The 16,512-nt window shown below is 37.9% G+C and overlaps 2 long non-coding RNA genes across 2 annotated transcripts; both read right to left on the bottom strand.

The window, feature by feature from the left end:
• Positions 1–1,095: 1,095 nt before the first annotated feature.
• Positions 1,096–4,163, bottom strand: LOC149150309 (uncharacterized). The gene is made up of 4 exons (XR_016262370.1): positions 3,853–4,163; positions 3,595–3,669; positions 1,263–1,340; positions 1,096–1,172 (listed from the first exon to the last, which is right to left on the bottom strand). It is a non-coding gene; the product is annotated as an uncharacterized LOC149150309 (long non-coding RNA).
• A 4,671-nt stretch (positions 4,164–8,834) lies between these two features.
• Positions 8,835–9,638, bottom strand: LOC149150308 (uncharacterized). The gene is made up of 4 exons (XR_016263792.1): positions 9,545–9,638; positions 9,312–9,411; positions 9,097–9,153; positions 8,835–8,912 (listed from the first exon to the last, which is right to left on the bottom strand). It is a non-coding gene; the product is annotated as an uncharacterized LOC149150308 (long non-coding RNA).
• Positions 9,639–16,512: the final 6,874 nt, after the last annotated feature.

Below are 16,512 nucleotides of genomic sequence, written 5' to 3'. Positions count from 1 at the left end.
TTTCTCAACTTTACCCACCTCTTCTATAGGGCATGTACTATGTAGAGCCAAAAAAAATACAAGTTTAAAAAAACCATGTGATGTATACGTGAAACCACTAATTGAGTAATACAACCCAAGAACCATTCTCGAAGGAGAAATAGTAGTGCAAACAAATAATAAAAATACTATTTTTTTTGGAAAACTACGACTCACCCATCCTCTATGCTCCATTTGCATTGCTTAGAGTATCTTCTCCACTCGACCATCCCAGACACTACAACGGTAGTCACCGCACAATGTAATCTTGTATGTGATAAACCACGAGAGAAATTGGATAAAAAAATATACAGAGAGATAAATTAATCATACACATACCTGCTAACTCTTTGGTAATGTTATAGCAGCAACAATTATGAACAATAAGCCTGGAAATGTGAACCCCGTTATAACTTTTCTCTCTATTTCGTATCAAATGTTTTGGAAAATCTAAAACCTCACACCCATTAACAAGATCATACTACCTTGAAGCCATGACAAAAGGATGAATCATTATGCAAGCAACATATATTACGGTGGATTAAAGCACAATATTATTATGTATGAAAAAAATATGGCTCACCAATCCTTTGCGCTGCGTTTGTAGAATCTCTAAGGTATTTTCACTTCACCTTCATAGACTATACAACTGTAGTCGCTCACTACACAAAGAAAATAAATATAGTTGAGTATGAGACCCCATATAAACCATATAATAAATTGAAAAGCAAGCAAATAGAGTCACGAATGATGAATAGATAACTGTGAGTAAAGTGCATTGTGTATAGTTAGGGTGATTCACCTTCATTTATCAATGATAACCTCCACCTCATTTCTTTCATTTTCTCTCCATGCAAACAAAACCAAGACTAAACTACAAGAAATGAGAAAAACGAGTACAACAAAAAGCATGGTCACTCTCAATCTCGACAAAAACAAAACATGTAGACAACAACAAATAAAAAATTGCAAACTTCTCCTTGCACATTATTTCTATTGCAGTATCCTCTCCTCCGCCGAAAAGAAAAAAAGTGGGGTGGTTAAGGTTTAATGATAATTATTTAGAATAAGAAACATAACTCCTTTAGAATTTGTTATATAAGGATAGACATTGCTTTTTATTTCATTTATTTGTGCTCACTAGAACAAGCCATCTACAAAATATACATAATAAAATATTAGAATCATTATACAAGTTAAACTAGAGAGTTGAATGTAATAATCAATCATAATATGAAACATACATGTCTTTGAGTTTTGTTATATAAAGGGGGATAATCCATTTTGTATTTCACGTATTTGTGCTCACTGGAATCAACCATCTGCAATAGATACACAATAAACTATTAGGATTCTAATAAAAGTTAAACTAGAGAGTTGAAGGCAAAAACTTGTCATCCAACTTAATTACAGTCCATTTATAATCCATGCTATATCTCAAAATATATAAATTTTCTAAACTAGAAGTACCTCTATGAGGAATAATGCAATTAATGTTTTCATAAGAGAAAATTATTTTTGTAGAGGGATCTAAGCATATTTAAAATATTGAACACCCAAAATCTAGAGGCCACAAGGCAACAGTGTTGTTTATTAGCACAATGGTTGACTGGTTGAAGGTTCTGTATGCTTGCTTGCTCAACCTTACCATCCTCTATTGACATTTGTAGTTTGGTAGGTACTCCAAACCCTAGGGTACAAAGTTGTGAAGGATTTGGAACCGCATGGGATTTGTGGGCAAGAGTACCCAAGCTGTGTGCTTTGCACCCAAAGTTGTTGGTGTGAATCCATGAAGATATTCGATGATTTGGCACTTGGACCTGAGAGAGCACCCTTAAAGGAGCAAGGCATTGCTTCAAGCACCAAGAGAGCCATTATCACTGTGGAAAAATGAACGTTTATATGTTTTGAGTGGGTGAATTGCTTTAAAGATCGAGTCGGCCTTAGTTAAAAGACCCTTCTTGAAAGGATAAATGTCACGCTAAGCGAAAGATATAAATATGTGAGAGGAGAGAGCTCATTCCACACATCCAAGGAGAAACACATCAAAGAATATACCTCTGAAATAGATGAAGATCAAAAGGAGTTCAAGCGAAGTGGAGAGGGAGCATTTTTGTGTCTTCTTGAGATTGTTTTGAGGGAAATATTGATAGGCAACAGGCGAGAGCTAAGAGGTGAATTTTGGGCAAATTTTCTGCATGTTTGGGGAGATTTTTCTATGTGTTTAAGGCCGCAGGTTCTCTAGATTGATTGCAAGTTTAACGACATATCTTTTGGGGAGGGCGAAGAGGCCTAGTAGGATTCCTAACCTAGGCCACAATCACAGTAGGGGACAACGTAGTTAGAAGAGGCCTGAAGTGAGGGAAAACACAAGTTTTGGATCAGAATTTAGGGTTGACGTTGGCCCTCACTAGAGCTCAGAAATTGCCCTGAAGCCGAGGTCAAGAGGAGCAACGAGAGGTTGTAGAACAAAGTATGTTTGTCCTCTTGTTTTGATCTTGTTTTTTAGTGGATGGTTATCCTAGTTTGGACAAAGTTTGAGGGGCATCTAAAGGACTGTGTGGAGGGTAGAAGAAGGTGTCCTTGCAGCGCTAGATCAGTTTGACAAGGAATTTGGCTGCTATAAGAAAGACAAACTTCGAGAAGCCTAAGGGTTTGGTTCTTGGAGAAATAAGGGTAGCCAAGGAGGCTTATGTTAATTGTTGGAGAAGGACTATAGACAATCATAGTGGGCAACGCACCATGCCCTAAGATTGTTTGCATTGGAGCAACACAAGAAGGCAATAGTGGGAAGAAGTCCCAAAGCGCTGAGGAGCAATAGTGGGTAATCTCAGCGTTATTCACAAACAAAGTTGTGAACAACTCACAAGAAGACCCTATGTGTTGATTCATTTATGGACTAATGATCAACTAGAGGGCAGTTGGAGAGCCGTGTTCAGAGACCTAAAGGAGCAAGATTCATTGATAGAGGCAGATTGGTGTTGTTGTAGTTTGGGAGCCAAAGGAACGACATATGTATCCGAGACACATCGACTGAAAGTGCTGTGGAGCGCTACATCAACAAGTAGGTCAAGTGTTGTCTTGTTCAACGTAGATTGGTTGAAGGACTGACACCAAACCCTAGTTTGTATTTCTTGTATTAGTGATTGTATGAGGGCCATGATCCCTAGTACCAGAGCCCTAAATAATGTACTACAGTTTGTTAATATAACGAAGTTGGGTTGTTGAAAAGTGGTAAAAAGTTGTCTATTTATGCACATGTTGAATTTTTGTTGTATTTATACCATTTTGCAAAGTAGTTTGTTGTGGCATTTGAGTTGGTCGTGTCATAGATTCTTAGACCCTAACCTACATTCTCTAGTGATGTGGAAAAACAACATCTTTGTCTCTAGTGCACATTGTCTAGGGGTGTGTGTGTGATGTGGAGCAAGAGAGCACATAAATGTAAACATTCCATTTGATGTATATGTCAAACCACTAACTGAGTGGTACTACCCGAGAACCATGCTAGAAGGAAAAAACTTCAAGTAAACAAACAATAATAACACTATTTTGTTGGAAACCAACACGACTCACCCATCCTTGGTGTGGCATCTACATTGTCTATCTTCTCAACTCGACCCTCCGAGACACTACAATTGTAGTCACTCACTGCACAAAGTAATATTATATATGAGATCATGAATAAAGCACGAGTTTAAATTACAAATATACACAGCAATGTATTAAACATACGCATACATGCCCTACTACACGAGAACCATGCTAGAAGGAAAAAAACTTCTAGTAAACAAATAAAATAACACTATTTTGTTGGAAACCGACACAACTAACCTATCCTTTGCATGCCATCTACATTGTCTATCTTCTCAACTCGACCCTTCCCTTCGAGACACTACAATTGTAGTCACTCAATGAACAAAGTAATATTATATATGAGATCATGAATAAAGCACAAGTTTAAATAACAAATATACAAAGCAATGTATTAAACATACACATACCTGCCCTCCCTTGGCTAATATTTTAGCAACAAATAGAATAAATCACTTACAATTTGTAGAATGTCTCACCCATCCTCTACCACATTTGTAGAATGTCTAATGCATCTTCACCACTTCACCTTTGTAGATTGTACAATTGTAGCTCTTCACTACATAAAGAAGATCAATGTAGTTGATTATGACAACATAGATAAAGCATATAATAAATTGAATAGCAAAAAAATGGAGCCACAAATTAGCAAAATATACTTTTAAGTGAAGCACATTGCATATAGGTGTGTTGACTCACCCTCATTTACGAACAATAACCTCCATTTTTTTTGTCTGCTTCCTTTGTTTCCTTTTCCACACCAACAAATGAAACCGAGACCAAATTACAAAGAACGTGAAAAAAAAAAAGAGTACAACAAACCCATTAAATGAAGCCAAGACAAAACTACAAAAAAAGAGAAAAAAAAAGGTGAAACAAAGAAAAACGATTAAAACAAAAAGCATGGCCATGCTCAAACTCAACAAAAAAAACATGAACAAAGAAAAAAATGCAAACACCCATTCTGCACATTATCTCTCGTGCAATGTACCGTATTGTCCTCTCCTGAAAGGAAAAGAAGTAAACTGAACAAGGTTAACATACACATGGTTATTAATGGTACACATATTTCAAAACCAATAATTATTCATAACAGGAAACATACCTCCCCTAGTGTTTGTTTTATAACAATGAACGATCTCTTTTGTATTCCACTTGCTCGTGCTCATCAGAACAAGTCATCTACAAAAGATACAAAAGAAGCTATTAGAATTGTTATATAAATTAAACTAGAGATTAGAATGAAATTATTAATCATAATAAGAAACACACCTTTCTTTAATTTTGTTATATAAAAGAGAGGCCATTTTGTATTTCACATACTGTACAAATATTCTGCAATAAATACATAAAAAAATATTAAATTTCTAATAAAAGTTAAACTAGAGAGTTTGAAGGCACGAACTTGTAATGTAACTTAGTTCAAGTCCAATTGTATTCCATGCCATATCACAAAAAAATATAAATTATCACAAAAAATATAAATTTTCTAGACTAGATGTACTTCTACTAGTGTTGTATGTTAGCATGACGGTTGATTGGTTGAAGGGTCAATATCCTTTCTTGCTCAACTTTACCCACCTCTTCTATAGGGCATGTACTATGGAGAGCCAAAAAAAATACAAATTTAAAAAAACCATGTGATGTATACGTGAAACCACTAATTGAGTAATACAACCCAAGAACCATGCTCGAAGGAGAAATAGTAGTGCAAACAAATAATAAAAATACTATTTTATTGCAAAACTATGACTCACCCATCTTCTATGCTCCATTTGCATTGCTTAGAGTATCTTCTCCACTCGACCATCCTAGACACTATAGTGATAGTAACTAGTTGCACAAAGTAATCTTGTATGTGAAATCATGAATAAACCATGAGAGAAATTGAATAAAAAATATACAGAGTGATAAATTAATCATACACATACCTGCTAACTCTTCAGTAATGTGATAACAGCAACAATTATGAACAATAAGCCTCAAAATGTGAACCCCGTTATAACTTTTCTCTCTATTTCGTATCAAAATTTTCAGAAAATCTAAAACCTCACACCCATTAACAAGATCATACTACCTTGAAGCAATGACAAAAGGATGAATCATTGTGCAAGCAACATATATTACGATGGACTAAAGCACAATATTATTATGTAGGAAAAAAATATGGCTCACCAATCCTTTGCGATGCGTTGTAGAATCTCTAAGGTATTTTCACCACTTCACCTTCATAGACTATACAACTGTAGTCGCTCACTACAAAAAGAAAATAAATATAGTTGAGTATGAGACCCCATATAAACCATATAATAAATTGAAAAGCAAGCAAATAGAGTCACGAATGAGGAAAAGATAATTGTGAGTGAAGTGCATTGTCTATAGTTAGGGTGATTCACCTTCATTTATCAATGATAACCTCCACCTCATTTCTTTCATTTTCTCTCCATGCAAACAAAACCAAGACCAAACTACAAGAAATGAGAAAATGAGTACAACACAAAGCATGGTCACTCTCAAACTCGACAAAAACAAAAGATGTAGACAACAACAAACAAAAAATTGCAAACTTCCCCCTTGCACATTATTTCTATTGCAGTGTCCTCTACTCCGCTGAAAAGAAAAAAAGTGGGGCAGTTAAGGTTAAAATACAAACATACATAGTAATGATAAGCATAGTTAAAAACTAATAATTATTTAGAATAAGAAACATACCTCCTTTAGAATTTGTTGTTTAACGATAAACAGTGCTTTGTATTCCATTTTCTTGTGCTCACCAGAACAAGCCATCTACAACAGATACATAATAAAATATTAGAATCATTATACAAGATAAACTAGAGAGTTGAATGTAATAATCAATCATAATATGAAACATACATGTCTTTGAGTTTTGTTATATAAAGGGGGATAATCCATTCTGTATTTCACGTATTCGTGCTCACTGGAATCAACCATCTGCAATAGATACACAATAAACTATTAGGATTCTAATAAAAGTTAAACTAGAGAGTTGAAGGCAAGAACTTGTCATCCAACTTAATTACAATCCATTTATATTCCATGCTATATCTCAAAATATATAAATTTTCTAAACTAGAAGTAATTCTACTAGGAATAATGCAATTAATGTTTTCATAAGAGAAATAATTCTTTTTGTAGAGAGATCTAAGCATATTTAAACATATTGAACACCCAAAATCCTAGAGGCCACAAGGCAATAGTGTTGTCTATTAGCACAATGGTTGATTGGTTGAAGGGTTTGTATGCTTGCTTGCTCAACCTTACCATCCTCTGTTGAGATTTGTAGCTTGGTAGGTACTCCAAACCCTAGGGTACAAGGTTGTGAAGGATTTGGAACCACATGGGATTTGCGGGCAAGAGTACCCAAGTTGTGAGCTTTGCACCCAAAGTTGTGGGTGTGAATCCATGAAGAGATTTGATGACTTGGCATTTGGACATGATAGAACACCCTTAAAGGAGCAAGGGGTTGCTTCAAGCACCAAGAGAGCCCTTGTCACTGTGGAAAAATGAACGTTTATATGTTTTGAGTGGGTGAATTATTTTAAAGATCAAGTCGGCCTTAGTTACACTGGCCCTTCTTGAAGGGATAAATGTCACCCTAAGTAAAAGATATAAATATGTGAGAGGAGAGAGATCATTCCAGACATCCAAGGAGCAACACATTAAAGAATATACGTCTGAAAAAAATGAAGATCAAAACGAGTTCAAGCGAAGTGGAGAAGGAGCATTTTTGTGTCTTCTTGAGACTGTTTTGAGGACAATATTGATAGGCAACAGGCCGAAGGCTAAGAGGTGAATTTTGGGCAAATTTTGTGCACGTTTGAGGAGATTTTTCATTGTGTTTCAGGCCGCAGGTTCTCTGGATTGATTGCAGGTGAACGACATATCTTTTGGGGAGGGTGGAGAGGCCTAGTAGGATGCCTAACCTAGGCCACAATCACAGCAGGGGACAACATAGTTAGAAGAGGCCTGAAGTGAGGGAAAACACAAGTTTTGGATCAGAATTTAGGGTTGACGTGTGCCCTCACTAGAGCTCAGAAATTGCACTGAAGCCGAGGTCAAGGGGAGCAGCAGGAGGTTGCAGAACAAGGTATGTTTGTCCTCTTGTTTTGATGTTTTTTTTAGTGGATGGTTATCCTAGTTTGGACAAAGTTTGAGGGCATCTAAAGGACTGTGTGGAGGGTAGAAGAAGGTGTCCTTGCAGCCCTAGATCAGTTTGACAAGGAATTTGGCTGCTATAAGAAGGACAAACTTTGAGAAGCCTAAGGGTTTGGTTCTTGGAGAAATAAGGGTAGCCAAGGAGGCTTATGAATCATCCCTAAGTTAATTGTTGGAGAAGGACTATAGACAATCATAGTGGGCAACCCTCCATGCCCTAAGATTGTTTACATTGGAGCAGCACAAGAAGGTAATAGTGGGAAGGAGTCCCAAAGAGATAAGGAGCAATAGTGGGTAATCTCAGAGTTATTCACGAATAAAGTTGTGAACAACTCAAAAGAAGACCCTATGTGTTGATTCATTGATGGACTAATTATCAACTAGAGGGCAGTTGGAGAGCCGTGTTCAGAGACCTAAAGGAGCAAGATTCATTGATAGAGGCAGATTGGTGTTGTTGTAGTTTGGGAGCCAAAGGAACGACATATGTGTTCGAGACACATGGACTGAAAGGGATGTGGAGCGCTACATCAACAAGTAGGTCAAATCTTGTCTTGTTCAAGGTAGATTGGTTGAAGGACTGACACCAAACCCTAGTTTGTATTTCTTGTATTAGTGATTGTATGAGGGCCATGATCCCTGGTACCAGAGCTCTAAATAATGTACTACAATTTGTTAATATAACGAAGTTGGGTTGTTGGAAAGTGGTAAAAAGTTGTCTATTTATGTACATGTTGATTTTTTGTTGTATTTATTCCATTGTGGGAAGTATTTAGTTGTGGCATTTGAGTTGGTTGTGTAACAAATTCTTAGACCCTAACCTACATTCTCTAGTGACGTGGAAAAACAACATCCCCGTCTCTAGTGCACATTGTCTAGGGGTGTGCGTGTGATGTGGAGCAAGAAAGCACATAAATTTAAACATTCCATTTGATGTACATGTCAAACCACTAACTGAGTGGTACTACCCGAGAACCATGCTAGAAGGAAAAAACTTCAAGTAAACAAATAATAATAACACTATTTTGTTGGAAACCAACACGACTCACCCATCCTTTGTGTGGCATCTACATTGTCTATCTTCTCAACCCGGCCCTCCGAGACACTACAATTGTAGTCACTCACTACACAAAGTAATATTATATATGAGATCATGAATAAGCACGAGTTTAAATTACAAATATACAAAGCGATGTATTAAACATACACATACCTGTGCCCTACTACACGAGAACCATGCTAGAAGGAAAAAACTTCAAGTAAACAAATAATAATAACACTATTTTGTTGGAAACCAACATGACTCACCCATCCCTTTGCGTGGCATCTACATTGTCTATCTTCTCAACTCGGCCCTCCGAGACACTACAATTGAGTCACTCAATGAATAAAGTAATATTATATATGAGATCATGAATAAAGCACGAGTTTAAATAACAAATATACAAAGCGGTGTATTAAACATACACATACCTGCCCTTCCTTGGCTAATATTTTAGCAGCTAATAGAATAAATCACTTACAATTTGTGGAATGTCTCACCCATCCTCTGCCACAGTTGTAGAATGTCTAATGCATCTTCACTTCACCTTTGTAGATTGTACAATTGTAGCTCTTTGCTGCCTAAAGAAGATCAATGTAGTTGATTATGACAACATAGAAAAGCATATAATAAATTGAATAGCACAAAAATGGAGCCACAAATTAGCAAAATAGACGTTTCAGTTAAGCGCATTGCACAGGTGTGTTGACTCACCCTCATTTACGAATAATAACCCCCATTTTTTTGTCTGCTTCCTTTGTTTCCTTTTCCACACCAACAAATGAAATCGAGACCAAGAGGAAAACAAGTACAACAAACCCAATAAATGAAACCAAGACAAAACTACAAAAAAAGAGAAAAAATAGGTGAAACAAAGGTGAAACAAAGAAAAACAATTACAACACAAAGCATGGCCATGCTCAAACTCAACAAACAAAAAAATGAACAAAGAAAAAAATGCAAACACCAGTTCTGCACATTATCTCTCCTGCAATGTACCGTCCTCCCCTGGAAAGAAAAGAAGTAAAGTAAACAAGGTTAAAATACACATAGTAATGGTACACATATTTCAAAACCAATAATTATTCATAATAGGAAACATACCTCCCCTAGAGTTTGTTTTATAACAATGAACGATCTCTTTTGTATTTCACTTGCTCGTGCTCATCAAAACAAGCCATCTACAAAAGATACAAAATAAGCTATTAGAATTGTTATATAAATTAAACTAGAGATTAGAATGAAATTATTAATCATAATAAGAAACACACATTTCTTTGAGTTTATTATATAAAAGAGAGGTCGTTTTGTATTTCACGTGTTCTCACTGGACAAATATTCTGCAATAAATACATAAAAAAAAATATTAAATTTCTATTAAAAGTTAAACTAGAGAGTTTGAAGGCATGAACTTGTCATGCAACTTTGTTCGAGTCCAATTGTATTCCATGCCATATCACAAAAGATATAATTTTTTAGACTAGATGTACTTGTACTAGGAATAATACAAACAATGTTTTCATAAGAGGTATATTTTCTTTTGTTTGAAAATGAATCTAAACATATCTAAACAAATTGAACTCCCAAAACCATAGGGTCCACAAAGCAATAGTGTTGTATGTTAGCACGATGGTTGCTTGGTTGAAGGGTCAATATGCTTGCTTTCTCAACTTTACCCACCTCTTCTATAGGGCATGTACTATGTAGAGCCAAAAAAAAATACAAATTTAAAAAAACCATGTGATGTATACGTGAAACCACTAATTGAGTAATACAACCCAAGAACCATTCTCGAAGGAGAAACAGTAGTGCAAACAAATAATAAAAATACTATTTTTTTGGAAAACTACGACTCACCCATCCTCTATGCTCCATTTGCATTGCTTAGAGTATCTTCTCCACTCGACCATCCCAGACACTACAGCGGTAGTCACCGCACAATGTAATCTTGTATGTGAAATCATGAATAAACCACGAGAGAAATTGGATAAAAAAATATACAGAGCGATAAATTAATCATATACATACCTGCTAACTCTTCGGTAATGTTATAGCAGCAACAATTATGAACAATAAGCCTGGAAATGTGAACCCCGTTATAACTTTTCTCTCTATTTCGTATCAAATGTTTTGGAAAATCTCAAACCTCACACCCATTAACAAGATCATACTACCTTGAAGCCATGACAAAAGGATGAATCATTATGCAAGCAACATATATTACGGTGGATTAAAGCACAATATTATTATGTATGAAAAAAATATGGCTCACCAATCCTTTACGCTGCGTTTGTAGAATCTCTAAGGTATTTTCACTTCACCTTCATAGACTATACAATTGTAGTCGCTCACTACACAAAGAAAATAAATATAGTTGAGTATGAGACCCCATATAAACCATATAATAAATTGAAAAGCAAACAAATAGAGTCACAAATGATGAATAGATAACTGTGACTAAAGTGCATTGTGTATAGTTAGGGTGATTCACCTTCATTTATCAATGATAACCTCCACCTCATTTCTTTCATTTTCTCTCCATGCAAACAAAACCAAGACTAAACTACAAGAAATGAGAAAACAAGTACAACAAAAAGCATGGTCACTCTCAATCTCAAAAAAAACGAAACATGTAGACAACAACAAATAAAAAATTGCAAACTTCTCCTTGCACATTATTTCTATTGCAGTATCCTCTCCTCCGCCGAAAAGAAAAAAAGTGGGGTGTTTAAGGTTAAACTGATAATTATTTAGAATAAGAAACATACCTCCTTTAGAATTTGTTATATAAGGATAGACATTGCTTTTTATTCCATTTATTTGTGCTCAATAGAACAAGCCATCTACAACATATACATAATAAAATATTAGAATCATTATACAAGTTAAACTAGAGAGTTGAATGTAATAATCAATCATAATATGAAACATACATGTCTTTGAGTTTTGTTATATAAAGGGGGATAATCCATTTTGTATTTCACGTATTTGTGCTCACTGGAATCAACCATCTGCAATAGATACACAATAAACTATTAGGATTCTAATAAAAGTTAAACTAGAGAGTTGAAGGCAAAAACTTGTCATCCAACTTAATTACAGTCCATTTATATTCCATGCTATATCTCAAAATATATAAATTTTCTAAACTAGAAGTACTTCTATGAGGAATAATGCAATTAATGTTTTCATAAGAGAAATAATTCTTTTTGTAGAGGGATCTAAGCATATTTAAACATATTGAACACCCAAAATCCTAGAGGCCACAAGGCAACAGTGTTGTCTATTAGCACAATGGTTGACTGGTTGAAGGGTCTATATGCTTGCTTGCTCAACCTTACCATCCTCTATTGACATTTGTAGTTTGGTAGGTACTCCAAACCCTAGGGTACAAGGTTGTGAAGGATTTGGAACCGCATGGGATTTGTGGGCAAGAGTACCCAAGCTGTGGGCTTTGCACCCAAAGTTGTTGGTGTGAATCCATGAAGATATTCGATGATTTGGCACTTGGACCTGAGAGAGCACCCTTAAAGGAGCAAGGCATTGCTTCAAGCACCAAGAGAGCCATTATCACTGTGGAAAAATGAACGTTTATATGTTTTGAGTGGGTGAATTGCTTTAAAGATCGAGTCGGCCTTAGTTAAAGAGACCCTTCTTGAAAGGATAAATGTCACGCTAAGCGAAAGATATAAATATGTGAGAGGAGAGAGCGCATTCCACACATCCAAGGAGAAACACATCAAAGAATATACCTCTGAAATAGATGAAGATCAAAAGGAGTTCAAGCGAAGTGGAGAAGGAGCATTTTTGTGTCTTCTTGAGATTGTTTTGAGGGAAATATTGATAGGCAACAGGCCGAGAGCTAAGAGGTGAATTTTGGGCAAATTTTTTGCATGTTTGGGGAGATTTTTCTATGTGTTTAAGGCCGCAGGTTCTCTAGATTGATTGCAAGTTTAACGACATATCTTTTGGGGAGGGCGAAGAGGCCTAGTAGGATTCCTAACCTAGGCCACAATCACAGTAGGGGCCAACGTAGTTAGAAGAGGCCTGAAGTGAGGGAAAACACAAGTTTTGGATCAGAATTTAGGGTTGACGTTGGCCCTCACTAGAGCTGAGAAATTGCCCTGAAGCCGAGGTCAAGAGGAGCAGCGAGAGGTTGTAGAACAAAGTATGTTTGTCCTCTTGTTTTGATCTTGTTTTTTAGTGGATGGTTATCCTAGTTTGGACAAAGTTTGAGGGGCATCTAAAGGACTGTGTGGAGGGTAGAAGAAGGTGTCCTTGCAGCCCTAGATCAGTTTGACAAGGAATTTGGCTGCTATAAGAAAGACAAACTTCGAGAAGCCTAAGGGTTTGGTTCTTGGAGAAATAAGGGTAGCCAAGGAGGCTTATGTTAATTGTTGGAGAAGGACTATAGACAATCATAGTGGGCAACGCACCATGCCCTAAGATTGTTTGCATTGGAGCAACACAAGAAGGCAATAGTGGGAAGAAGTCCCAAAGCGCTGAGGAGCAATAGTGGGTAATCTCAGAGTTATTCACAAACAAAGTTGTGAACAACTCACAAGAAGACCCTATGTGTCGATTCATTTATGGACTAATGATCAACTAGAGGGCAGTTGGAGAGCCGTGTTCAGAGACCTAAAGGAGCAAGATTCATTGCTAGAGGCAGATTGGTGTTGTTGTAGTTTGGGAGCCAAAGGAACGACATATGTATCCGAGACACATCGACTGAAAGTGTTGTGGAGCGCTACATCAACCAGTAGGTCAAGTGTTGTCTTGTTCAAGGTAGATTGGTTGAAGGACTGACACCAAACCCTAGTTTGTATTTCTTGTATTAGTGATTGTATGAGGGCCATGATCCCTAGTACCAGAGCCCTAAATAATGTACTACAGTTTGTTAATATAACGAAGTTGGGTTGTTGAAAAGTGGTAAAAAGTTGTCTATTTATGTACATGTTGATTTTTTGTTGTATTTATTCCATTGTGCAAAGTAGTTTGTTGTGGCATTTGAGTTGGTTGTGTCATAGATTCTTAGACCCTAACCTACATTCTCTAGTGACGTGGAAAAACAACATCTTTGTCTCTAGTGCACATTGTCTAGGGGTGTGTGTGTGATGTGGAGCAAGAGAGCACATAAATGTAAACATTCCATTTGATGTATATGTCAAACCACTAACTGAGTGGTACTACCCGAGAACCATGCTAGAAGGAAAAAACTTCAAGTAAACAAATAATAATAACACTATTTTGTTGGAAACCAACACGACTCACCCATCCTTTGTGTGGCATCTACATTGTCTATCTTCTCAACTCGACCCTCCGAGACACTACAATTGTAGTCACTCACTGCACAAAGTAATATTATATATGAGATCATGAATAAAGTGTTGGTGTACATGCACTAGCTGTAGACTTAGACTAGCTGTACATGCACCTAGATTAGCTCTAGTTAACTTATTGCTTGCATGCATGCGGCACAGCACACTTAGCTTTAGTTAGCTTTAGTTATTGCATGCACAACTAAGCTTAACTTAGGTGCTTTTGTGTATTTATTCTAAACCTCATAATGTAGAATTTACTTTTCATTCTTTCTCAATTCTTGCTTTCTTCTTTCTCTTGCAAGCTTGTTATTGTTTTGCAGATCTAGATCTATCTGTGTATCTCAAAATCTTACATGGTATCAGAGCACAGGGATTTGTAAATCAGTGCACAAGCAATTTATTTGCAGGTTCAGAAGATTGAAGCAACAACAAAGAATGGAGTCTATATTGGAGTTTCCACAATCGGCAACTCTCACTCCATATAATTATTTCGAATGGAAGCCAAAGATTCAACTTCATCTCAGAAGTAGAGGCTTATTTCGAATAACCATGGAAACGGAAGTTGAACCAACATCAGCAGTGGAGAAATCAAGATATTTCAATCGCATGGACGAGGCCTTCGGCATCCTATGTTTATCTATTTCTCCGGAACTACTATTTCATGTTGAATCATGTTCAACTCCAAATGAGGTATGGAAAATTTTGGAAGAATTGTTTGGAAAACAGGATGAAATGCTTAGAATAATAAACGATTCGATCGCAATCTATAGAAATAGTCGTGAAAGCTTTAGCTCAGAACCGGAGGACCCGCATGTCGCCAGCCTGTACGCCACCAACTATGTCCAAGGTCTCCAAGAAAACGACGGTGGTGAGCCTAACCCGTTGGAGGTGCTCGAAGATCGTTCGTCGGAGGGATTGAAGGTGGACGTAGCCGGCCCCGTGCAACGACAGTTTTGGGATCTTGTACCCATCTCGAGCCACGGGACCGATTCCCAACATTCTCTCTCCTCCCATACCCAGGATGCCGACGATGTTGAAGAGACCGCTAAGTCCATTAACAATGAAGTCCTCTCAAAGAAACGCGACGTGGCCACCGCTAATTCCATGGCATCAACCACGTCAGCAGCTGCCTGCATGCTTCTTTCAGGTTCTACAACAAGCAACGATGGAGGCTTCAATTCGAGTTTCATGCAGGCCACCGCGGAAAGCCTAATGTCGTGCTCACCAACTGAAGCAGGAGGAGTTCCTCTCAGATTCACCAACGATCTTGACATCGATGATTATGCGCTTAAACGGCCCCCAGATTGGGTGGTCCGAATTCGCCTACACGTCGCCCATGGAGGGCCAACCGGTCTCTGTCACGACCACAGGGATGTTTGTGAAGTTCAGCGAGGCCATGGCGTAGTAGGCCGCGTCGACCACGGCATCGAAGACGTTGGTATAGTGGAGCAATGTGTTGGGGTCAACGGCCTCCTTGTTGGGCGGGAGCAGTCGGAACAGAGCGTAGTCCAGCGACACCAGCGAAAAACCTCCCTCCTCGCCCGCTCGGCTCTGTCCACAGACTCTGTCGAAATCTTCTTCGACAGAGATCCGCATCTGTTCGCGATCCTCCTCGGCGTTCTCCGCACGAGAAAGCTTTCGGCGTCGACATGGGAGAAATTCGACAGCCAAGCCCTTATAGACGAAGCCTCCTATTACGGAATCCTGGAGCCCGTCAAGAAAGCCATGGCTCCCGCGGCCCTAGACGGAATCGATGTCGAAAGAGTCTCAATGGTTATTCCCAATGGCCGGGACTGCCCTCTGGCTATCTGCGCTTCGCACGACGGTTCCGTTTGGGTCGGCCACGGCAGCAAAATCACGGCAACGGATTTTCTCTCTGCAGCATTGGGACTGAAGGAGACATTGCCAGCATATTTAGACCCTGCGCTGACTTCCCAAGATCTAATCACGGGTGTATGCTTTGCTTCAGCGGGATCTGGATTTGATAATGCCACCGCTGAGGGATCTGCTGCGTTAACTTTATGGAAGCAGGTGCAGTACTTCAAGAGTTACAAAACGGCATTGGGAAAGGTCGTTGGAGATGAAAACGCGTCAGCCATCATAACCAACGCGTTGTTTGTGTGTGGTACAGGCGTTAACGACTTCATGCCAAATCGAAGGCCACTTATGAGGTTGGACAGATACCAGGATTTTCTGCTGCAAGTAGTCGACAATTTCATTCAGGAGCTATACAGCGAGGGTGACTTCTGCCGACCTGGAAAAGTTTACTCAGAAGGTAGACTCTGTCTATATGAAGAAGGATCGCTGGGGTGAAGGACACAACTGCCTAGCAGTTGTCTTTTTTTAATTTTTGCATTATAT

The sequence above is a fragment of the Pinus tabuliformis genome, chromosome 9, assembly GCF_031772625.1.
Source record: "Pinus tabuliformis cultivar Carrire ecotype Pingquan chromosome 9, CPIR1, whole genome shotgun sequence".
NCBI classification, from domain to species: domain Eukaryota; kingdom Viridiplantae; phylum Streptophyta; class Pinopsida; order Pinales; family Pinaceae; genus Pinus; species Pinus tabuliformis.
The sequence above is the reverse complement of the archived record's forward strand: the minus strand, read 5'-3'. Positions and strand labels throughout refer to the sequence as shown.